Source organism: Danio rerio, chromosome 20 (assembly GCF_052040795.2).
Source record: "Danio rerio strain M-AB ecotype USA chromosome 20, GRCz13ab, whole genome shotgun sequence".
Lineage (NCBI taxonomy): Eukaryota > Metazoa > Chordata > Actinopteri > Cypriniformes > Danionidae > Danio > Danio rerio.
Window position 1 is genome coordinate 34423482 of NC_141040.1, and position 25443 is coordinate 34448924.

The window sequence follows — 25443 nt, forward strand, 5'->3', positions numbered from 1 at the left end:
TTATTATTATTTTATTATTTATTTATAATAATAATAATTATTATTATTTATTTATTTTTACAAAAACTGTGCTTTATTTTGGCTGATCCATTCAGTGATGCTCTGTGTCACTATAGTTGATGGAAGCTGTAAAAGATGCATTTGAATTTATAATTAGAGAAAACATGACATTTTAATTACATGCATGTATGGGCTGAAATAAAACACTTCTATTGATTGACCAATAAGGCTTAAAAGCTTATAATGAGAAGCAAATGATTTCTATATATTCTGCCAAAGATTCTGCTTCCAATCAAATGGTCCTGTGATTATCCTCAAATGAATCTGCCTGAAGAACACAGAACACAATATGAATAGGCTAAATGACATGCTCCGTCCATAATAAAACAGTTATTAAACTACGTAATGTTATTTAAATTTTATCTCAATTACAATAAATATTAAATACATGCTACATTATTAAGTGTCTAATGCAACATGTAACTTGGATGATTTGCAGAGAGATGCACAGAAATAAGGGGATAGAATTAAGTTACAGACTTGAGTTTTGTCCTATATGTGAAATTCAGCAGAGTTTTTAGCTTTCAATTGAGTGCAGGATGTGTCCAGTGTTAACAACCTTTTTGAAATGTTACTTATTGTTTTGGAATGTACATTCAAAAGTAAAGTCATATAATCCTTTAACATTCAATAGTAATGGAATCCCCTAATGTTTGCGAATCAAATGTTTCTTAAACATTTACATAGAGGTTTCGAACATTCAGAAAAGCACTCAAAACATGACATTTAGTGTTTGTTCAAACTACTTATTTAAAATGTGCTGAAATAACGCAGTTTGTGAGTTTTTTTAGGGACAGCTTAAATGTTAATCCACTCAAATTTGGAAAAATCTAATCTAAAGTTAATTCATTCATGTTGTCCTAATACAAATCCATTGTGTGGAACCCAGAATTTTTTTTACAGTGAGTAAAATTTTCATAAGTTAATGGCCAACTTATCTAAAAGTTAGCTATAAGAATAATACCACAACAAATCAAATTAAACAAATAAAACTACTAAAAAATGAATTAATGACACATGCATACAGTACTACAAGTAAACATCAAAAAAAAATTGATGCAAAGGAAATATTTCTTATTTTCATGTAATCCGATGAATTAAAAGGAAAAAAATACAAACGAGATAAACTGTTTTTCCTTTCCTTAATAACTAACTAATACTAAAACCTCAAATATAAATTTAATCCACATCATAGTAACACTGCCATAATGTTGTTTACCTTAAAATGCGCTTAACAAACTAAATTAAATATGTAGGCTAATGGATGTCTTCAGTGGAGTACTCACAACACCTTTTCCATATCTATGAAAGTAAAGGAGTAAAGAGTAAAAGTAAAAAGAAAGAGAAAGTAAAGAGGCCAAATGGAGAAGGCTCCTCATGCGGCAGATGGTCAGTTTATCTGTTTTCTCGCTAGTGAAGCATTCAGTTTGTCCACTTACAAAGTCGCCATGTAATAGCAAATGTGCCATGGTGCAATGCAACTGACTCTTAAAGGGAATGGGTGATGAGCCTCTTAATGCACGTTATGCTCAAAACACACCCATCACTCATTAAGAGAATAAGCACAACCCTGTTAGACCATGCGCCAGAGCGCAAACTGTATTTTTAGCAAAAGTGGATTCGAATACACCCTTAATGCTTTTGCGCCATGCGCTTTAGACTTTGTGCCTAGACCGTTAAAATAGAGCCCATAGAGTGGGAGTCTGAGGGAGTCTATAATTCTTGTAAAGAATATAGAACTATAAATCTCAGTAAAATGTCGAGTTTTTTCAACTCATCTTTTAAACATAATAGTTTTAACCAAACTAATTTCTAATCTTTTTTTTTTTTGTCGTTGCCATGATGACAGGATATAATATTTTTCTAGTTATTTTGCAAGATGCTAGTATACAGCTTAAAATGCAGTTTAAAGACAAGGTTTTGGACAGTGGTTTGTTCTATAGACAACCAAAAAAAAAAAATTTAATTCATAAGCTGGCTATTAATATTGACCTTAAAATAGTTTGTCAAAAAAAAAAATTGCTCCAGCCAAACTAAAATAAATGATAATATTTATTATTGAAAATACTATGGAAAAGTATTTAATCTTTTAAAAATTATTTGTTAAATATTTAAAAAAAAATTATAAACATTTTACAGGAGGCAGAATCATTTCCACTGTGTATATATGTATATTAGATTGCATAGATTCCATTTTCCTCAATTGACTCCATAAATTGATGAATTTTAAAAAAATCTGCTGATCAGCCACTGAAAGTGAGCATTGTCATATAATCACTCCATGGACCCCTATAACCCCCTCGTCCCCATAGACCTTATACCTTCTCCAAGTCAGTGCTGACCTGATTTGCCCATATATGCGCAGTGACTCAGGAAAGCTATCGGGTCTGTGTGTTTGAAAGCGCATCACATACACACGCAGCTATCCGATAATGGCGATGATTCACTCCAGCATCTCACAACATGAGTCGAGGCCACATATGGAGGCCTATTTCCTGTTGCATTTGCAAGGGAGGGGGGAGTAAATGGAGGGGCCCTCATCATCTTTCTTTTTGAATGTGAAAAGGATTCCTTTTGTGCGCGTGTTTGTGCAACGAGGGCATTTTCCTTAATAACTAATCTGGGGTGATTACAGGAGTTCAGCTCTTAAGAGATCATCTGGTTTCTGTGCACTCTTTTTACTTGATGTGTTGTTCTAAAAAGAAAGGAGGATGGAGTACATTAGAGAGCTCAAATGGGCATGAGTGGGTATTTTGCGTCTGCAGACATAGACACGGGTTGCCAGGGTTGTTGCGGGAGTGTGTTAACGGAATACAAAGCATTCGAAAGAGGTGAACGGGTTTTGCTGCCTTGGAATCGGATGAAGATGTGGCTCTCAGATTTCCAAAAATATGATGTTTTTTTTTTGGAGGAAATGCACAGTCTTAATTGCTTTTTAATGTGTATATAATCAGTCATGCTTCTTGTTGCACGCTGCACAAAAAAAAAGAATCTAAATAAAATCATTGCGCTCAATCAGTCAGTCAGTATTTTTTCAGCTTGTTTTCCTGGAAATAATATCTAAGCATCTGTAGAACAAGATTAAGTTACTTTGGAAATTAAGTCACAAATACATTTTGTTGTTGTTAATTTTTGTTTCCCTATTTAAAATGTTTTTCATAAACCATTCAGTTACATTTATGTTAAAAACAATTTACCAATGCGGTAATTAAAGTCAGCGTGAAATGAAAATTCTAAATGCATGCTATTTGTCTATAAAAGTCATTTAAATCTAAATGTCATTGCAATCAATCAGTCAATCTGTACAATAAAAAAAATTAAACATCTTTAAAACAAGATTAGATTTATATAAATGAATAAAAAGCTTAGGATTATACAAAATGTGCATCTCCAAATTTGCCAGTCTTTTATTTATTTTTTCCTTAGAGTAGTTTTAAATTAAATGCATATTTTAAAGCAATCGACAGAATGTATATTACCCAATGCTTATGTTTGTTTTTTAAAAACTTAATTCATCATTTTTCCTCAAAATGTAATAACAATCATTTGGACCATTAGTATTTTTGTGTCCTGAAAATGATCACAAGGGATGCTCTGATCAGGTTTTTTGGAGCCGATACTTTGTACCAATTCCTTGTCATGGTGATCGGCCAATACCAATTCTGATGCTTCAAGCTTTATGTAACTTTAAAATTGCATAAAGCAGATTTTCTCTCTAAGTATGATACTAAAGTTGAGATCTCTTCTTTCCTAAAAGAATGAATGTTGCAAAAAATCCCTTAAACATGTCATGGTCAGAAGGAGCTTTACAGAAAATAATAGATAAAACAGATAAAACATTTGGTAAGAGAAGTGACTGCTGACAATGCAATTTGGAAAAATCGTAAATGATGAAAGAATAATTGAACGTGCCTCAATGAAGAAAAAAGTTTGGAGTGCATATTTAATGCGCAAGATGTTAAAATGCATGTTCCTCTGTGTGTAAACTCGTAAGTGAACACTTGCGATCGGTTCATGTGATCGGAAAGATAAGCGAATTCTGATCAAGTCATAAAAAGTGATTATTAGCTGATACCAATTTCTGGGCAATCGATCGGAACACTCCTAATGATCAAATTACTTCAGACAGAATTGTATAGCATATTAAGATCTTTTTTTTCTGTCTCTATTTTCCAAAAATAAATAAATAAATAAAAAAAAATCTGTCTTACGATGAACTCATTTAGTTTAATTTATCCTTTAAATGATTTGCTTCAATGATAATTAAAGTCATTCTAAAATGTAAAGTCTCAATTCTTACTTTTTAATTTTTTTTTACAGAATTTTCATTTGTACAAATAATGTCATCGCATTCAATCAATGAAGTAATCAGTTTTTTGTCTTTTTTTTCTAAAAAAGATCAAAATTACTACAATTTTTTTTATTACAACCCTAAATCTTGCATTCAGTACATCTTTTTATTATAATCCATACGTTTTTCATTTTATTCACAAGTGTACGTTTTTGGAAAAGTCCAAATCTGGCTAATTTTAAATTAACTATGTCATATATTTGGTCTTTAATGAACATAAACAAAACATGGCTTTCAATGTATAACCTTACATATTTTCCTTTTTCTTTTTTTACTTTATTTAATTTATATTATAACAAAAATGTACAAATATGCATTAACAAAAGTATTTAAAGCAATAAAAGTCAGTATAAATGGCAGTCAGTAGTGAAAAGCATGTGCATGGTAGTGAACTGAGCTCTCATGATCCAAAACAAACTAAAATAAATCAAAAACCACCAGGCAGGGAGGTCCTGCTAACCGAGCTCTCTTCTCTTGTCAACTGTTGGACTCTTTATAGGCACAACATAATGGGTCTCAGGCGAGATGACCACCCACATATCAGCAATCATTCAGGCTCTGCAAATCACAAAAAAGAACCACAACAAACAGGTTCCACACGGCCCTAACACTAATGTTCTAAGTTTCTTTGTTTACTTTTTTTGAAACCAATAATGAAAAAAAAATTTTTAGAAACAAAATTGCAGAGGATGATAAGATCAAATAAATCTTATCATCCTCTGCAATTTTGTTTCTAAAGTTGTTTTCCTAAATATTTTCCCTGTTTAATTTTTCTATACAGTAAACCTCACTCATTGATTCATTCATTCATTTTCCTTCGGTTTAGTCTTTATTTCAGAGGTCACCTCAGCGGTGTAAACCGCCAACAATTCCAGCACATGCTTTAAACAGCGAATGCCCTTCCAGCCATAACCTAGTACTGGGATACACCCATATGCACTCGTTCACACACACATGGCCAATTTAGATTACTCAATTCACTTTTAATGTCTTTGTACTTGTGGGGAACACCAGAGCACCCGGAGGAAACCCATGTGAACATGGGGAGAACATGCAAACTCCACACAGAAATGCCAACTGGCCCTTCTGGGTCTCAAACCAGTGACCTTCTTGCTGTAAGGTGATAGTGCTAACCACCGAGCCACCGTGTCACCCACTAAACCTTACTCGTTTTGATCAGTTTATGTGTAAAACTATTTGCATGTCATGAAAATAAAATTCACCCTATTTATTTTTAAAAATGTAAGCTCGTATTTTTTGTCAGAGTATGAATATATATTAGTGTCACATCCCACAACAAATCCCATAACGATCACGTGTTTTGTCTGTAGATGGAGAATAGACAGACTTTTGTGACTGTTCCAGCACATCTGATTACCTGAGCATTTACACTACAGAAGCAAAGCTGACAAGCATAAAATGTTTTAGACTCCATTTACATCTGTATTTAGTATTGCTTGTATGCAATTGAATTGATAAAACCACTACTTATTACCAGATGTAAACAAGCCTTAAATGTCACAACATAACCGACTTCTCCATTCAATCAGCAACTGATAATCAGAACCATTTTTTCCTATATCAATCATCCAGATTCAGTAAACTACAACCGTTTCATTATATTTTTAAGATTTTTTTTTTTTTTTGCAATGCATGCCTGGTAAATGACATCAAGGATCAACAACTCTCCTCTGCAGATTTGTAAACAGCTCCGAAATCATGAATTTTAGCAGTTTTGCTCGTCTCCCACAGTTTGTCCGTTCTCTAAATCATGCACGCACTGGTGGCATCTGTGTTCCATCTGTCGTTCTCACCTTCGCTTGTCATTGTCGACCAGCCCTGTGAAAAGTTACATAACAACATCATATAACAGGGCTTCAGCGGAGCAGCAAATCTTGCACATACCGACCAGCTATGAAGATATTTATATAAAACGTATAGCAGCACACACGCATAGAGACAGTAAGGAATGACCAGTCAGTAAATGAAGGTGCTGGCTCTAGGGTTTCTTTCCAGACACTGTTTGGGAGTGTCGGACAGAGAGCTCATAGAATGAGTCATGAAGTGGGAGAGCTGTTATTTTTAACACACACGCGCACACACACACACACACACCGTGCCTCACACAGGCTGCTATGCAATTGGCTCACTGGGGACAGTCCTGTGATGGAAGACGTGAGGCAACACCTCCATTAGAGTCCAGTGCAGGCCCTCCAGCGCAGTGACTCAGCTAAAACACACTGCTAATTATTCATTAGGGCCAAATGTGCCTACAGTACACAGCCTGCGCACAGAACAACATCATATTCCCTTATCCCACACGCACGTTGCGGTAGATATGGGTTTTTAACAAGATGAGTAATTTTTGTCATCTTTTGGTGAAGGAGAGTTAGATGAAAATGGCTCATTATTGCAATTATTCATTTTAGGGAAGTGAGAGAGGGAGAGAAACAGAGAGAGAGGTAGTCGTGGTTGGTGGTAATTAAAGCACGTCCTTCTCGATAGGACGCAGCGGAGGTCTGGCTGATTGCTCCATGGTTTCTCCGTCTCTGAATGCGTTGTGAATGAGACAGACAGGAGCACGAGTGCTGCATGCTGATTAAAATCATATTTCCTCTCCATCTCGGCTCAATCCGCGCTGATTTGCCTCGCTGATTAGAATTCGCTGGTGACAAAGCTGGAGACGGAGCCCGATGCAACATATAACTAATCACATTCCGGCACTGCACCGAGCTCATAAAGACAGAGGGAGGGGGAGAATTAGGGCTCGTATGCTTTTGGACAGATGTGCACTGAACCGAGCCTGGAAAGACTCATTAGTTGACAAAGAGCGCTTTGGACAGCCGGATGGGTTTGGTTATGGATGTCAAGCTCTCGCGTGGCGAGGTTGGTTGTAACAACATGAAGCAGAAGTTCTGTTCTAAAACATGTTTTTTTGTCTGATTTATAAAGAGGCAGCTAGAGTTGTGTTAGAAACCAATGACCCGATATCAAAGGGAAATGTACATCACAAGCTCATTGGATCATGCTACATTTTAGCGAAGCAAGCAATATGTTGCTCTGGGTTTGTTTTGTTGCACGTTTCAGTAGAGCAGGGCTGAGCCTGGTCAGTACCTAGAAAGGAAACCACAAGGGAAAGCTAGGTTGCTGTTGGAAGTGGTGTTAGTGAGGCCAGCAGGGGGGCTGCTCGACCTGTGGTCTTTGTGAGTTCTAATGCCCCTGTAAAAAGAAGGGGACACCATACTGTCAGTGAGCGCCGTGTTTCAGATGAGTCGTTAAAACTGAGGTCCTGACTCTCTGTGGTCATTAAAATCCCATGACACTTCATGTAATTAGCAGGGGTGTAACCCCGGTGACCTGGCCATATTCCCTCCATTGGCTCTTATCCATCATGACCTCCTAATGATCCACATTCACAGAATTGGCTGTATCACTGTCTCTCTACTTCCCCTATATATAGCTGGTGGATGGTAAGCACGCTAGTGCCGTTGTCCTGTGGCTGCCGTTGCATCATCCAAGTGGATGCTGCACACTGGTGGTGATGTGGAGAGACCCCCATCATGAGTGTGAAGTGCTTTGGCTATATAAATGCACATTACTTTGTTTGCATTTTTGCAAGCATTTCCCCGGAAGCGCCTGGATATCAAAAAGACATCAATAAACATGTAAAAAATGTAAATTAATGTTAATTATCTACCCTGATGTCAAAATGACATAAAAATGAGAGCAAACATTGGCCTCGAAATCCAAGCCCAATATAAATAGCAGGATTGTCATCTAATCCCATAGTTTCTGATTCCAGTCCTCTAAAGATGAATAAAACATTCCTAATGTTATAATGCTTTTTGTGTCATGTGTTTCGCAGGTCAAAAATGCATCAATGTCTGGATGTCATCTAGTTTTTGACATCAAAACAAATTTAGTTTTTGATGTGTTTTTAATGTCATTTTGACATCAAGGTGCTTGCTGGGAAACACTTAACTTAGGTTTTGTTTTGTTGTTTAGTTGTACACATCTAAAAGAAGGTGTCACTTGTCAAACAGATCACCCAAACTGACCTGAAACTCTGACCATATAGTTTTACCTTGATTTTCCATTGCTTTTATTTGTGGAATCGTGCATCGCTGGCATTGAGTTTTTATTTGCATCACAATTACAACACTGTACAAAGAAAGCTTCAGAGCGAACTGACCATGGTAGAAAAGTTGTCCATATAAACAGGTAGATAGGTGAGGCAAACATAATTGATTACAAATCAGATACGTCGTTATTTTGTGGTATTTGTTTGTTGTTGTGCAAAGAACTGCACATCAATAATCATTTATTCATTAATAATATGTGAAAAGGAGCAAATGTTGTTGTTGTCATTCTGCCCAGTAGTGTTCATTTTACCTAGAATTAGCAGTCAAAGGTATTTTAAGTAAAATTTTTGCAGTTTTACAAAAATATACACTGAAGCACATATTTTCAATGAGCCAGTGAGAGGAAATGTAATTCAATTTTTGTTTTGGCAAAATAATGTCTAGTAAATGATTCAATTCTAGAAATATGGCATGCCTCCAAACATTGAGCAGATTATACAATATTGTACAATTGAGAATTCGAATTCATGGTTTAGTCAATAGTTAAGTATTAGATTATTCTCTACATGCAAGTATGCAAGACATATGATTGATTTCAGTTTAGACGCCAGAGGAGCATGCAGACATTTGAGTCAAAATATTGACTTTTTACTTATTAAATCATTCTTCGTGTTACTTTATAGTATTAATTATATTTGTAAACGAAACATGTACTCACCGTTGCATCAGCTGTGTTCAGTTCAGCCTTCAAGTGGAGTTGGAAATGCCTTATTTATGAGTTATCAGCTCTTGAATGATTAAGGGAAGTTGCATTTATCAGTGGGGAAACTCCATATTGGAGATGATGTTCATGTTGTGATAATGAAAAAGGGATTTTGATGTGTAACTTAATTTGTATCTTTAGACACATTAGTTGTGAATGGTAATGAGTGGTTTTCAGAATGTTTACACAACAACAATGCAATAAAAACATTTTTTTAAGTGTCAAAAAGATCCCTGTTCATATTAATTGGTGAACATGACCTATAAGTTGTTTTATTCATGTAGGCCAGTACTTGCTTATGTCACTTTGTAAAGTGACCACTGTATACAGTTGATGCACACATATTGTTCTGTAGTGTTCTATTGGTTTTTTATCATTGTCAATTACTTGCTCATGCCTGTAGACTAAACAAATTGTACACATCCAAATGACATCAGTGTTTTCACAAATTTCTGTTTTTGTGGTTTGCTATTTGAAAGTCATTTACAGGTTGCAAAACACTGTTTTGTTTGTGTAAAATAATGACGAGGATGCATCAACAATTTCCAGTCTTGAAAACGATGACATGCAAACATCTCATTACATACCATTTGTAATTAGCTGTTTGTATAAAATATTTTAAATATATTGTGTGGATGGAAAACAATATTGTTATTTTACGACTTGATTGGATACAACTATTTCCCTTCCCTTGAAAATCCTTCTGACAAATTCCTACTTACTTTGAATTCCTGACATGGTTGAAATGGTTTTACTCATGGACAATATCACATTTATAAATATATCTCAACTTCACATTTCTGGAATAGACATTTCTTTAGTGTAACTGAAGTTTAAAAGATGCACATTAGGTTGATAACAGATGTTTAGCCTGTGTATTTTACCATACCCGTTTAGAATTCTTGGATATTTTGTGTAGTTGCATAAGTCTATAGGTTCATGAACCATCCACAGTATGACTGGCAAGCTTATTCCTGCAAAAAATCCTATTAAAATGGCTACAAACTGTTCAAAACTTAATCTTATATTTATTATTTAAAACTTATAAAACTTACTTGTGCCATAATTAATAAGCCCCAGTCTGCTTGTTGAGGGATTGAAAAATGAAATATGCTGTTAATTTACTTATAGAAGTAGACTTTTTTGCTTCTTTTGATTTTATGAAGGATTTTATTTTATAAAATATATATTAAAAATGTATACTGTTTATTTACTTATATATATTTAGAAGCCATGGTGCTTGGTGATTCATGAAATACGAGTCAGCAACTACTGGAGATTTAAGTGTAAACAGTTGCATAATAATCTCAATAATTAAAACCTGTTAAAAGACAATCTTCCCAATTAAAATTGTCCATGTGAATGTAATTTTACAGTTTTTAATGTAAGTTGCAACATGCCAAGCATTGATAAAAAAAGCAATTGGCTTTATATATATATGTATATATATATATATATATATATATATATATATATATATATATATATATATATATATTAGGGATGTAACGGTATTGTAAATACCGTCATACCGCAATATTAAATTTTTTCGATATTACCGAAGTCGCATGACTCGGTAAAACTATAGGTCTTCTGAGAAAATTTGCTCAGGCGAATGAAGCGAACGGGAGGTAGCTGAAACTTCATTTCCCATCAGCCCCGGCGTGGCCATAATCCTTTGCGATCTGTTGTCGCTACAGATCCAGTAATGCGGAAATGGAGTGTGCTGCTGGTAGCGGAGATGAAAAAAAGATGGAAATGATCGAACCTAAAGCGGGTGTTGTCGCCGCGCGCGTGCTGAATAGCGGTGCTGTCGCGCGCGTTCTGATCAGCTGTGTTGTGGCGCGCGTATTGTAAAGCGCCGAGGGGGGGTTGAGCGCGCATACTCAAGAGAGGTGTTATCGCGCGCCTACTGAAGGGCTGGACTGGACGGAGGTTGTGTCGCGTCGCGGGGGCATTTTTGATCGTTTTGGAAGGGCATTTTCCATCCAAGACTAAAAAGGGCATGTACACTGCACAGGTTGAGCCCTATGTGTGCACGTGCCTGCAAGTTGGGGAATACGACTAATAACAGTCATGGGGACTGCAGAAACACAGCACACTGTTCAGATTGATGCAGACATTGACTTGTACCGCAAAGAGATCTCTATCTCACTCATGGTTTGTCCTCTCAAGTGGGGGAAAGACAATGCACAACGTTACCCCACTGCTGTCAACATGGGCCAAGTCATATCTCTCTTGTCCCAGAATCCTCAGTCCCAAATGTGAGGGGTTTTTTCTGTTGCAGGGGACATTGTAAATACCCAGAGATACCAGCTTTTACCAGATTATAGTTATATGATAATTTTCCTTTAAACCGATCTCTATCTAAGTGAGTGATTAAATGTTAAATGTGATGAGTTTTTAACAATACTAAATTGAAACTTTATTTTTTTTTACATGGTTTAATAATTTTTTGTTATTAAAATTGAAGTTCCTGTTTCAAAGCTAACAGATAGATGGCTAATTTGTATGTCATTGACACTTTTGGCACTTTTTTGGAGTATTTTCAAAAGTTTTTTTTTTTTCCTGTAAATGATTCAATAAATACCGTACCGTGACATTCATACCGAGGTATTACCGTACCGTGAAATTCTGATACCGTTACATCCCTAATATATATATATATATATATATATATATATATATATATATATATATATATATATATATATATATATATATATATATTAAAAAAAAGATTTATCAAAAGGAACCTTAGGTCTTCTTTTTTTAACTTTTTAAGATGCCAGTTGCTGTCGATTCGCAATTTATAGATTGCCAGGATCACCACTTTTTCAAAAATCTAATTTCATGTTCTACTAAAGCAAAATGTCATCATGGATGCAATATGGGATAGCCTCTCTTTTTCTAGAAAAATAAATATAATTTTTGGAACATGTCTTAAAATGTAACCTCCATTTTCACCTCAATATTTACAGGAAGCATTTGACTTGAATTGTCAGTAGCTTTAAGAATCGATATGTACGTTTAGCTTAAACCTCTTCCCAGGCTCTTTCTGTACACAGCCAACACATGTTTGTATGTGAAATGCATGACTAAATGTAACACGTGGTGGAGTTATCTGAGATGCTCAGGAGAACATACGGCCAGCAGATGCAGAGTTATGATGTGGTGAAGCCCAGCAGGCTGCTCTCGTGTAGAGGAAGAGATGTAATTAGCAGGTATGGTGTGAAAGCGGACGGATCAAGCTGCAAGGTGCCCGGCATTGTGAACAAACTAAGCGCTGCAAAGTTCATCATGACATTTTCACCTGCGCTATGTGTCGTGGGATGGCATTAGTGCTGTATTTAAAAGAGGTTTGAGCTTTTTCTGTTTTGTGCATGCTGTAATTTGGAAAAATGCTTAGACTGCTTTGTTTGATTTTTCTATTATTTATTTATTTATATATGAAAGTTGCTATTTTGTTTTAGTGTGATTATTATATAAGCTTTAAATGTTCAAAACACCCTGGAATACTTAAAAAATAATAATTTACATATTTGTGTTTGTTGAGCATCAGTTAAGACGACATTAGCACTTGTCAGCTTTAATTAAGGGGAAAACTGGACAATTTTGATCTTTTGCAGTCTTTTAGGTTTAAAATAATGTTTGGGGCGGGATCAAAATCGGTGACGTAGCAATCCGCTAGTGGAGTGATGACTCGTTGGTTTCTCTTTATTATTAATTGCAGAGTTTTCTTATCTTATGAGAAGACCCTGCTTCTTAATTATTCATTATAGCACTTTTAGAAGGCAAGGCAGACCTGCCAAGCTGTGAGACCCAATGACTGCGTGAGACCGCGTTCGTGTATGTGTTTGTTTTTTTGATCTACGGTGTTTATTGCATGTTTTTACCCCTGATGCTGTCAGGGCCGATACAGCTAAGCTGTTGATTTGCAACAAGTGTTTTTGTCGGGAGAGTTGTACGACAATTGGAGAATGGCAGACTTTGTCTTTTATCAGTTGAGTTCGTTACCATTCAGACACATCGCCTATATATATATATATATATATATATATATATATATATATATATATATATATATATATATATATATATATATATATATATAAATATATATATATATATATCCATGCTGCCGTGTTCACCTGTGTTTAAAATCATACAGATTGCCGGCAGGGCTAATGGTTCAAATAAACAGGGCAAGAGAGTTGCAGACCCGAGGATTGAGGAGGAGAGAAGTCCTTTGTTGTGTTTATATAAACACAATTATCTTTATAATGATATAACAAATTGTGGTTATGCGTATATGAAATTATGAATAATGTATCGATGAGGACATTAAATTACCTACTGTTTATTTCTTTAACTTTGTCAACTATAAAATCATGTTTGCTTCCCCTTTTCCCCTGCTCTGCCAGCCACACCCACTCCTCCCTCTGCTCTCAGTGCTCCAAATCCATCATGAAACATTTTTTTAAATGCTGAGGTAGATTTGAACTAAAAGAGCAGCGTTTCATGGCCCTTTAAATTAAAGCAACAAAAATCCAAGTGAATTTAGAACAGCAACAAAAAATATTTCAGAGAATACTGAGTATCATCTTGCATTTTCGCAGCTGCATTTAATTCAGCCTTCTTTAGAAGTGATCAGCTCTTGGATGAGTAACATTAAGTTGTAGGGTCATCATTTATTATTAAGTTTTAATGTTTTCTAAATTCTTATTTTTGATAATTCTTCCAAATGTTAAGAATGACATGTGCAGGTAATTTAAATGTAAAATTTTTAAAATGCTAATAATTAAAAGCCAACAACTGCAGTCCGGGTCATATGAATTGGGTTTTCGTATGGGTATAATTATTAAATGGGTTTTAAAAGAAAGAGACAGAAATTAACTAAAATTAGGAGAGAAAAAAACCTGAAAGCTTTTAAATGCAGCCATTAATATTTAACAATATTCATGTTTTTACTGTATTGTTTTTCTGTAATTATTAAAAATGAAAATGAATAAAATTAAGGCCAAAAAAATGTCTCTGACAAATCCTCCGACACGACTTGCTGGAAAAAAGTGAACACATTTGAATGCATCCATTAGCTCTCAGCAAGTCATTGCTGGTATAATCTGATGGGCAACATGCGATTTCTTCCTGTCAGACGATTCTGGCAGTCTGGGTGCCCACGTCTCCTCCGGGCCTGGCACCAGCTTAGGTTGTCGAATGAGGGGCCAAAAGCTATTTTCCGCTGAACTGCTTCTCGCTCTCTGAGGACGTGAAGTCTCAGGAAGCCTTCGCCTTACCCGTCGCTGGGAGAGAGGACTTCTGGTGCCTCCGTTGCCATTGACGACGTGTTGGTTGGATCCCACGCGGTTGCCAGGCATCATTAAGACCTGATGGCACGGGTTTCTCTCTCCATAAGCAAGCCTTGAGAATGGCAGGGGCAATTAAAGCTCTTCTCTGCCTGATGGAATAGAATGAGGCCCCAGGAGAGAGAAAGAGAGAGAGAGTCAGGAGTCAGAGAGGTAAAGAGAAATGAGATAGAGAGGGAGGCATTGTTCTCGAGCCGTACCTTTGATGAGGATGCGATAGAGTGCATCCGTGTGGAAGATGGGTTTGTTTCATTGTTTATTGCAGAGTGTCTTGGTGGACTGTATCCATGTCATGCACTATATGGGTTGAGTCAGACTCTGAGAGCCCTCTACACAGGGCTATTTGCAAATTAGCTGCATCTGGCAGATCCAGAACGTTTCCATTAGTACATAAATGAGGAAACTTACGAGAAATGGTTGGATGCTGTCTCAAAACAGGACATATGCCAGGCATGTTTTGTAGTGTGAAGAGCACATACTGAGGGCCAGTTTTATGCCGGGACACATCTCTGACTGTTAAAATGAAAAGAGAGAAGGAGAGGTTGCTATATTTTGGTGGACTAACACAAACAAATGTCCAACTCCATCTGATAAGGATGCTAGGACAGCTGCCAGACATCCTGTAGAGGGCAGGAAAAAAACACCAAGTGCAGAAAAGATATAGGACTTCTCGCTAGTCAACATGCAGTCTCTGCCCTCATGGCACCTTGGATTTTGGCCTTTGAACACTATAAAATATTCCTCAGGATCTCCGGATGCAACGGCAATAGCTGAAACAAAGAAAGAACTCAAGACTGCATCCAAATTCTTTCATAACTATGTTTTGGAAACCTTAAACACATCAATCTCATGCTCTTTTTTTTAGCAAAACGAATATTCTCGTGAATTGTTATTGTAGTGCAACCCCACACAAATTCATCTTCATTCATTTATTCATTTTCTTTTCGGCTTAGTCACTTTATTAATCTAGGGTCGCCACAGCGAAATGAACCACCAACTTATCCAGCATGTTTTACGCAGCGGATGCCCTTCCAGCTGCAACCCATCACTGGGAAACACCCATTCTAACTCATTCACACACGTACACTACAGACAATTTAGCTTATCCAACTCACCTATACCGCATGTCTTTGGACTTGTGAGGGAAACCGGAGCACCCGGAGGAAACCCACATGAACACGGGGAGAACATGCAAACACCACAGAGAAACGCCAACTGACCCAGCTGAGGCTTGAACCAGCAACCTTCTTGCTGTGAGGTGAACGTGCTACGCAATACGCCACCGTGCAGCCCAAAATCCATCTTTTCACATACAAATAAATTCATACATGACAGTTTTCACCTGGTTTTGCCTTAAAAGGAACCTGTTGTACCCCAATCTCCACCTTGACTGCGTCAGATAAACAGCACAGGGACAGACATGAAGGAAGCAGACCTCATGTAACGTTTGTGAGAAATACTACAGTAAGAACTTTACCAATGATTATTTGATGTGTTTGTTGTGAAGTAAATTCAAGCCTTTCTGCAATGTTCCAGTTACTATGATCATTTATGTGAAGCTGCTTTGACACAATCTACATTGTAAAAGCACTATACAAATAAAGCTGAATTGAATTGAATTGAATTGAATGATGAGTCGTAGTGTCGTTACAAAGACACAGTGTCGTTACAAAATTCACACACAAACTACACACAGACACAAACAGTCGCACAGCATGCACGTTTTTTACTTTGCACTGTTTTTGCATGGCAAATATGACAGGAGACACGTTAATATATGCTGCTGTTTGGATATCCGTTATGTTAATGTACAAAATAAACCTGATTTAACGTCCACAAACCAGAATTGAAGCCCCTTCTTTTATAACTGTATTGATATGCAGTTGTAGTGATGAAGTAAAGACAGTAAAATGGCTGGAATTCATTACAAACATGCACTGTTTTAAACTTGTAAAACTCATTCTTGATCACAACTGATGATAATTGATGATCAGAGAACTGAACTGATCTTTCAATCCCAGTTGCTTTGCGCACGTCCTGTCTTGTTGATATGATTATAGGCGTTACTACGGAGACATGTTAATATGCTGCTGTCAATCAGTTTGGTGGTTGGGGAAAACGCACTCCTACGTCACGTTGAGGTGGGCCTCAAAATGGGAGGGATTTTGATCCTATTTTAACATCAGGAAATTAAAAAAAATAGACTTATTTTCTTTATAGCACTCCAATATGACTGTGGAAACACTATACCTACACACGGTTCTGTCCAAACAGCTTACAAAAGATGATTTTCATCATAGGTGCCCTTTAATATTCATATCATTGCAAAAGAAATTCAGGTAATGGTTTGGGAAGTGAATAATGCATCAATAAAACTTCAAGGACTTTTTTTAAGCTATTTTTTTGGACTATGCAATTTAGTTATGATTGGAAAAGAAGGGTTGGCTACACACTACAGTACATGCACACTTTGATGCCAGCAGCCAATCACAGCACTAATGGAAAAGCGCCAAATTGCAAACCAATGAAACATTAACCGAATAGCCAAAGGTTCTGAATCTCCAGCCTGTGTGGTAGAATATATTAACAGATCAAAGGTTCTGAGCCGTCCTGTGTAAAAAAGGACAACAAACAAATCAACAGAGTTTCTGAGGTTCATTTTTGTGTAGCAGCAACAGACATGACCATGTTCTGATCCACCAGCCTTCAAGAAAATAGAAAAACTTTTTTGTCCATTAAGACAGAACAGAGGTTGCTTTTCCAGAGTTTTAATCAGAAATAAAAGGCTGTCTCTGGCAATACAGAAAGGCAATAAAGTCATACAGACATGTATTGCAAAAAAAAAAAAAAGCCTTAGATAATCATGATTCCAGATTGTTAAGAAGCTTCTACATCTATTCAGGACATTATCTGTGAGGTTTTAGGTTTTATGACTCTTGATGCTACTAGAGATCTACATCCCATTGTGTTTAAACATACATATCACAATTTGCTTACCTTATTTCAAAACCAGACCTTGGCATTAATGCACTTTATAAATAAATGAGATACTAAGTTATAATAGATTTTATGTAGCTAATGTTAATAAGAAATAACCTTTGATTTATTTATTTGATGTGTAATGAGGTTCCACAGCTTACTAGTTTCAAAGAAGCAACAGTTTATCTTTACATAATATAGAGTAATGCTGACACACAATTTTTGCATCGTAAGCAATTAATTCCTTTATCACTCATAGTATTTATTTAGTAGTTGTTTTAGTTATTCTCAATCTTGTATTAACAAAATGTATTTTAATATACTTGTGTGTTAGGATATCTCATCAATCTTTCAGATAAACTAGTTGACCAACTCCCTTGAGTCTGCATGATTTCTAAATTGCCAAACAACCCATTACATGTACTCACATACAGCCAATGTATTACATGCTTAAAGCTAAGCGACTGGGGAAAACGAAGAGATCTTCTAATATGCTCATAACCTCATCTCACATGATTGTAATCCAAAACTCACAATGACAATGCTGACTTGGGTGCCATTCATTACGTTAATTGATGTCCCTGTGTGAGCAAGAATTTTGCCTTCACTTTATAACCAAAAACTCAATGTGAACAATTTCAAATCAAAATACTACTGATTTAGAGGAAATTAAATGTTCTTCTAGAAATACCTGCAATTACAGGCCAATGATGCGGTTCGAAAGCTGTCCTTAATTTCAGGCAGATCCTGTTTGCTTGCTTGCATTCTGCTTATAACCTATGGCTTCATGGCTAGTCATGTAGCTAATAATGAAGAGCTCTACTGTGCATGTGCTCTGATTCTAAATGAGGACTGGAGAATGCGAGCAGCCCACACTCTCCACTCTGTGCGCTGATTGGAATTCTGGCTAGACTCTGTGAAGGCATCTGCAATACATGTGCGCACGCACACACACACACACACACATTTGCATTACCGTCGCGTTCACACCGAGTGAGTCACACCGAAGTGCAGAAGTCTAGACTCCTGGAAGCCCCTTGACTAAATATACCACCATATTGGTCAGCCAAACATTTTTCTACACTGACCATCAGCTTTTATTCCCCAGCAGACAATCGGGTGCCTTCAGGGTGCTTTTACACTTGGTTTGATTGCCTTGTCCAGCTTAGTTTGCAAAAAAATGCCCAAATGACCTGCAATATTTGCCAAAATGTGTTGAATACAATAGTACACACTTTTTGTAAACCATTTTTTTTGGTTTCTGTTTGTAAGTTTCTTTTCTGAAATTCATATTATGCTAAAAATGTCAGTAAAACATTTAGGTTGTTTTAAAGTATTTTTATACTTATTTTTTCTGCATTTCTTCACGTTCATCGAAGAAAATAAAAATATTAGTTTTCACAACACATTCAGAATGTATTATGTACACTCACCGGCCACTTTATTAGGTACACTTTACTAGTACCAGGTTGGACCCCCTTTTCCCTTACAAACTGCCTTAATCCTTCGTGACATCGATTCAACATGGTACTGGAAATATTTCTGAGATTGGTTCATACTGACATGAAACCATCACGCAGTTGCTACAGATTTGTCGGCTGCACATCCATAATGCAAATCTTCCATTCCTCCACATCCCAAAGGTGCTCTATCGGATTGAGCTCTGGTGACTGTGGAGGCCTTTTGAGTACAGTGGACTTAATGTCATTAAGAAACCAGCATGAGATGATTCACGCTTTATGAAATGGTCAGTTATCTTGCTGGAAGTAGTCCCCAGAAGATGGGTACACTACAGTGGTGTAAAGTAACTAATTTCAAATACACAAATGTCTGTAATTGAGTAGTTTTTTCTCAGAAATTGTAATTTACTAAGTAGTTTTATACATTTACTTTCCCTTGGGTACATTTTAAGTGCTGTGTTGGTTCTTTTACTCCACTACTTTTCTTCGACCTGCAGTCACTACTTGATTATATCTTGTTTATGGGGATTAGAAAAATCTGACCTGTGATTCCTGTCCAATAAAATCGCACATAGAAGGTAAATCGTATCATGAAGAACAACATCAAGACATGTGCACCTTATAATTGCAGCAAACTGTTTGGAAACATTAAAAGTATCAAAGAAGATGTCCAAAATCTTCACACGCATTGACCCAGAGACTGTTTAGATGCATGTCACTGATGAGAAGATGACGGATGTCTACTGTATAATGAACGAAATAGGCTTAAACACCCAGCAGGCATAAGACGTCAACATGACGTTAGATTGATGTTGTATCTTAATGTCATGGAGAAGTTGCATTTTGTTTGTAAATGAAAATCAGGTTGACATCAGAACTCAATGTCAGGCCAACGGTAATGTCCAACAGCCCACCTAAAGCCAGCCAAATATCAACGTCTAATGATGTTACAGCTTAACATTATTGGGACGTTACCCCTATGACGTTTATCAGATGTTGGATTTTGGTTGCCACACCTGATGAATAAATGACAGTATTTGATGTTAATTTGACTTTGGTTTAAGATATTGGCTCAACTTTGGATTTTGGTCACTTTCTAACAAGCTAAAATTGAATATCAACGTCATTTGACATCAAAATATTGTTGTTTTTAAATGCTGACTAGACATTGAATTTTGGTCACCTGACATCACAACCTAAATCTAGCCCCAATATTAACATCTTGTGACAATGTGTGCCTGCTTGGCAATAACTTGATGCACTACAGAATGTTACGTTTACACACACATGCACAAATTACATGTAAACGCATCAGCTTTTTACAGCGTAATACTCAATACTCACTACTCACTAGTCTTGAGTACTTCTGAAAGGTCTACTTTTTACTCATTCTTTGAGTAATATTTACAACAGATACTTTTGCTCTAATTGCACTACATTTTTAGGTAAGTAATGGTACTTTTACTTGAGTATGATTTTTTAGTACTCAATCCACCACTGGTACACTGTAACCATAAAAGGATGGACATGGTCAGCAACAATACTCTGGTTGGCTGTGGCGTTGACACGATGCTCAATTGGTACTAATGGACACAAAGTGTGCCCAAAAAAAATCCCCCACACCATTACACCACCAGCAGCAGCCTGAACAGTTTATACAAGGCAGGATGGATCCAAGCTTTCTTGATGTTGTTGATGCCAAATTTTGACCCTACCATCTAAATGTCGCAACAGAAATCAAGACTCATCAGGCAATTTTTTTCGAATCTTCTATTGTCCGATTTTGTTAAGCTTGTGTCAATTCTAGCCTCAGCTTCCTGTTCTTAGCTGACAGGAGTGGCACCCAGTGTGGTCTTCTGCTGCTGTAGCCCATCCGCCTCAAGGTTTGAAATGTGCATTCAGAGATCCTCTTCTGCATACCTCGGTTGTAACAAGTAGTTATTTGAGTTACTGTTGCATTTCTATCAGCTCGAACCTGTATGGCCATTCTCCTCTGACCTTTGACATCAACAAGGTATTTGGGCCCACAGAACTGCCCCTTACTGGATATTTTCTTTTTGTCTGACCATTCTCTATAAACCCTAGAGGTGGTTGTGAGTGAAAATCCCAGTAGATCAGCAATTTCTGAAATACTCAGACAAGCCCGTATGGCACCAACAACCATGCCACATTCAAAGTCACTTAAATTACTTATCTTCCCAATTCTTATGCTCGGTTTGAACTGCAGCAGATCGTTTTGACCATGTCTATATGCCTAAATGCATTTAGTTGCTGCCATGTGATTGGCTGATTAGAAATTTGCTTTAACAAGCAGTTGGACAGGCGTACCTAATAAACTGGCCGATGAGTGTATATTTCAAAATATATTAAAAAGAAAACAGTAGTTTTGAATATATTATATTACCATATTACTGATTTACTAATATTTTGATCAAAATAAATCTAACCTTTGCTCAGCACTGCAATGATTTTTTTTTTACTCAAAAGTTACTAGGAAATTTTACAAATAACTACAAAGAAATGGCAATTAACACATATTAAATGTTAAATTTAATACATAAAAAAAATCTGACCAAAAATATGACTGGCACTAAACTTTATAAAGGCAATAATATAGATCACAATTTTTCTATTGTTTTCTTCACTCATAATTTGATCAGGCTGCCAAATATTTAAAAAAATATATTTATAAAAAATCTTTAAAAAATGTATGTGATATGTTCATATGCATATAAATATAAATTATATTTTTTTATACCACTATAATGTCTATTGTTTCACTTTTCACTATTAAAAAATATGCACTATACACTATATGGTGCAGTGTTCAGTACGTAATAAGCAAGTATTTCATCCAGAACACAGCCTAACATGAGAGATAGTGAAATGAATAATGTCTTATGACGTGAGTGTTTCAGGGCTCTTGTAGACATGATGCCATCTGAATTGGGGCCAGTCAACAACCAGCCAAGCAAATCTGACCGGTCACACCACATAAATCCAGACCAATCTCAGGGTCACTGACACCAGTGCAGGAACGCAACATAGACAAACATGTGTCGTGAATCAACAGTAAATCTGATTTTGGATTTGTGCGTGCAGTGTTTTTTTTTGTGGTTTGTCCGGTGGGATGATGTTGGGCAGGGTTGAGGGGGAATTAGCTGGAGAGATTGCATGCCGAGGCTTGAGGGTTGTAGGGTCATGTCTCTCTGACTAGGTCACTCTGTTCCTGATGACTGGGCTTGATGCACACACACTCACACACACATGCAGGCATTCTCACACACACACACATGCTCACTCTCGAGGGGGCGCAGAGGCTCACTGTGGTGCTCTGCATCTGGAGCAGTTTTTAGATGAATGGGATGTGACAACAGCCCTGCCAGGCGAATGCCCAGGCAAGGGTGTTTTTATTTTTTTTAGCTCTTTCTTTCTGAAGAGTTTGGCCGGATGCTAAAATAGTGAAGATTTTTTAGCTGGAGCTTTTGAACATGGTCTTGATATTCAGTCATTGTGGTTTGTGTAAATTATGCTGACATCCAGATCCCTTTTTAGGAGTAGTTTTGTCCAAATTTAGAATTTGGTCTTTAGATTAGATGTTACTGTAAGATTGGATCTTCTCACCAGAAGGTTTGGATTCCCTCTCTTTAGTTACTTGATCAACTAGGAAAAAACATTTGTTTGCCTGTTATCTAAAACCTGCAGAGTTTCACTGCAAAAAGTTTCTAAATCCGTATTTTTAATTGTATTTTCAGTAAAATATCCAAACTTTCTTAAAGCAAGATACATTTACTTCGAAACCAAAATGCGACAAGATATTACTTCTTGTTTTCTGAAAAAGTGACTGCTTAAAACAATAGCAAATACTTGTCATTGGGGTAAGAAAAATAAAACTCATCTTTCATATGTAAAAGGTTTTTGCTTGTTTTGATCCCACTTACATATATTTTTTGTGTGAGTATAAACTCATAAATTATAATTTTTTTCTTCAGGCAACCATGCTCTCCATTTGGACCACATCACTACTGTATAAATCAGGTGTGCTTTTTAGTATATTAGTACTTCAATAAACCAGGGTCATTAAGAGTGGGATTCCTGCATATTCCTGCATATCTTTAGCATAAAATGATTTAGAATCAGTTTTAGTTTCAAGGTTTTGGCGAATCGTGATTTGTTTGTAAAATTGCTTATTTTATGCGCACATTTGCATACTTAGTGAATAGGATCCAGTGTTTAAAGGATTGCTTTCACAACTATTCTGCAACCCCAATCTATTCTGCTGTAAAGAAATCAAGCGTTGAAAGTGACAGACGACAACACTGCAATATGTACTTGTCAGTAGGCATGGACCGGTATAAGATTCTGACAGTATAACAATCTTGGATAAAAAATATCATGGTTTAACTGTACTGTCATTACTGCTCTAAAATATGTTTTTTTAAAACGTGGATAAAAAACAAAAACTTGTTCCCCCTTTGAACACAATATATCTTATGTTAAGAAACATTTAAAATATTTTGGAACAGTAGCTAAACATGTCAGTCTTAATAATTCAAATGAATCATTGACTTCTGCTGTCTTCACTAGTTTCAAAAACACAGATTTCTTTACAGTTTTAAACGGCATCTTTGGATATCATTCATTCATTCATTCACTCATTCATTCATTCATTCATTCATTTTCTTTTCGGCTTAGTCCCTTTATTAATCTGGGGTCACCACAGCGGAATCTCACACACTCTCATTCACACACATACACTACGAACAATTTTAGCTTACCCAATTCACCTGTACCGCATGTCTTTAGACTTGTGGTAGAAACTGGAGCACCCGGAGAAAACCCACGTGAACACGGGGAGAACAAGCAAACTCCACACAGAAATGCCAGCTGACTCAGCCGAGGCTCGAACCAGCGACCTTGTTGCTGTGAGGCGTCAGCACTACCTACTGCACCACCGCATTGCCCCTTTTTGGATATTTTTTCTGCTAAATATACTGTCCTAAAAAACATTAAAAAACAAAATAAACTTTACATTCAAAGTGAATCAAAAATGTTTTTCAAAACTGTCATAGTTCAATAGTATTGGGACAACTTTCATGAAGGGTGATGATCCACTTCAAATGTTGACTACTGTATACCATAGGAAATATATAGCAGAAAATTTTGGCGGTTTTAAAACCTTGACTTCCAAACCGAGGTATACCTTGAAAGCGGTTATTGTCCCATGCCTACTTGTCAGTAAAGACTGTTGTTGTGTGATGATTTCGACGCTAATATCATTATCATTATAGGGGCAAAGCAGTGGCGCAGTAGGTAGTGCTGTCGCCTCACACGCCTCAGAAGGTCGCTGAGTCGCTGGTTTAAACTTCGGCTCAGTTGGCATTTCTGTGAGGAGTTTGCATGTTCTCCCTGCGTTCGCGTGGGTTTCCTCCGGGTGCTCCGGTTTCCCTCACAGTACAAAGACATGCTACAGGTGAATTTGGTTGGCTAAATTGTCCGTAGTGTATGAGTGTATGAGGGTGACAGGCCGGCCGGAATGTGTAAAAAGAAAAAAAAGTTGTTTTCATATGGACAAGTCTAAATGGAGGACTTGTTTCAAAGAGCCGACCCCGCAAACATACGAGACTAAGGCCCAAAAAAGAAGAAGAAGAAGAAGATCATTATCATTATAGATATTATCTGAATAAACCCGTCTCTTTATTCTCTGGAAATTCTGAGGCATCAGTCACTCTTTTTTTCTCGAAATTATATGCTTCAGTACCATTTCTTTTGCAAGAAGAAGATGCAAGAATACCTTAAACATTTATAAAAGTGGACAATTCAGCTATTGGACATACAATGCTCAGCAAAATTGAGTACACTTATAAAAATGTATATTTCTCTACATTTCTTCGTGAATATGTATGTTGGTGCATTTAAACAAAACAGATTTATTAAACATATATTTATTAAAATTATATTTTAGCCACCAAACATATTTAGGAAAAAAAAGATATTACAGTTAGACAAAAACAAATTACAACTTACAAATTTTAACTAATTATTTAAATTTTTTTGCTTCTCTTGACTTTTCTTTTTTTTTTAAATGTGTATTTAATATTTTTCTATAACATATAAATTTGGCTGTACTAGTTTTTGGACCATTATCGTAAGTTATTTTGCTAGATAAGCTCCAGATTTTTGCTTCAGTACTGACTAATCTAATGCACAAACACACAATTACATAGCTTAATATTGAATATATGAAATTAAAAGATAGATTTGTGAGGTGTGTACTCATATATGTTGAGCACTGTAGCTCTGTGTAAAATAGATTCAGAGATTTTAGATTCTTACAGATTTAAATTGTAATTCACTGACAGTTTCCTTCGTCTGATTCATG

The 25443-nt window shown here is 36.3% G+C and overlaps 1 protein-coding gene and 1 long non-coding RNA gene across 6 annotated transcripts in view; one reads left to right on the forward strand and one right to left on the reverse strand.

The window, feature by feature from the left end:
• myt1la (myelin transcription factor 1-like, a) overlaps positions 1-25443 on the forward strand; it is a 130703-nt gene that overhangs the window by 13540 nt on the left and 91720 nt on the right. The gene's annotated exons all lie outside the window — the stretch shown is intronic.
• LOC141379298 (uncharacterized) lies at positions 13856-18448 on the reverse strand. Its single transcript, XR_015518556.1, has 3 exons — positions 18293-18448; positions 14823-15135; positions 13856-14714 (listed from the first exon to the last, which is right to left on the reverse strand). It is a non-coding gene; the product is annotated as an uncharacterized LOC141379298 (long non-coding RNA).